Here is a 242-nt window from a genome sequence, read left to right on the forward strand (position 1 = left end):
TGTGGGTTTTCTGGTCTGGTGGAGCCGGGCTCTGAGCCGTGGTTCCAGCTATAAGCCCTGGGGCAAAAAAATTGAAGGGCGTCTCCTTTAATTGCAGTGGGCCGGGCGCAGCGACGCGATCCGCGTTACTATTGGCGGCGGTTGGGGGCGCGGAAACTGAACAGGCTGCAACGGCCGCTGCCGCTGCTTAGGGCTCCCGCGGCGCCCCCCGCGCCCCCCGACCTGCCACGGGCGGCTCCCGG

Source organism: Tupaia chinensis, unplaced genomic scaffold (genome assembly GCF_000334495.1).
Source record: "Tupaia chinensis unplaced genomic scaffold, TupChi_1.0 Scaffold147003_1, whole genome shotgun sequence".
In the NCBI taxonomy this organism is placed as follows: Eukaryota; Metazoa; Chordata; class Mammalia; order Scandentia; family Tupaiidae; genus Tupaia; species Tupaia belangeri.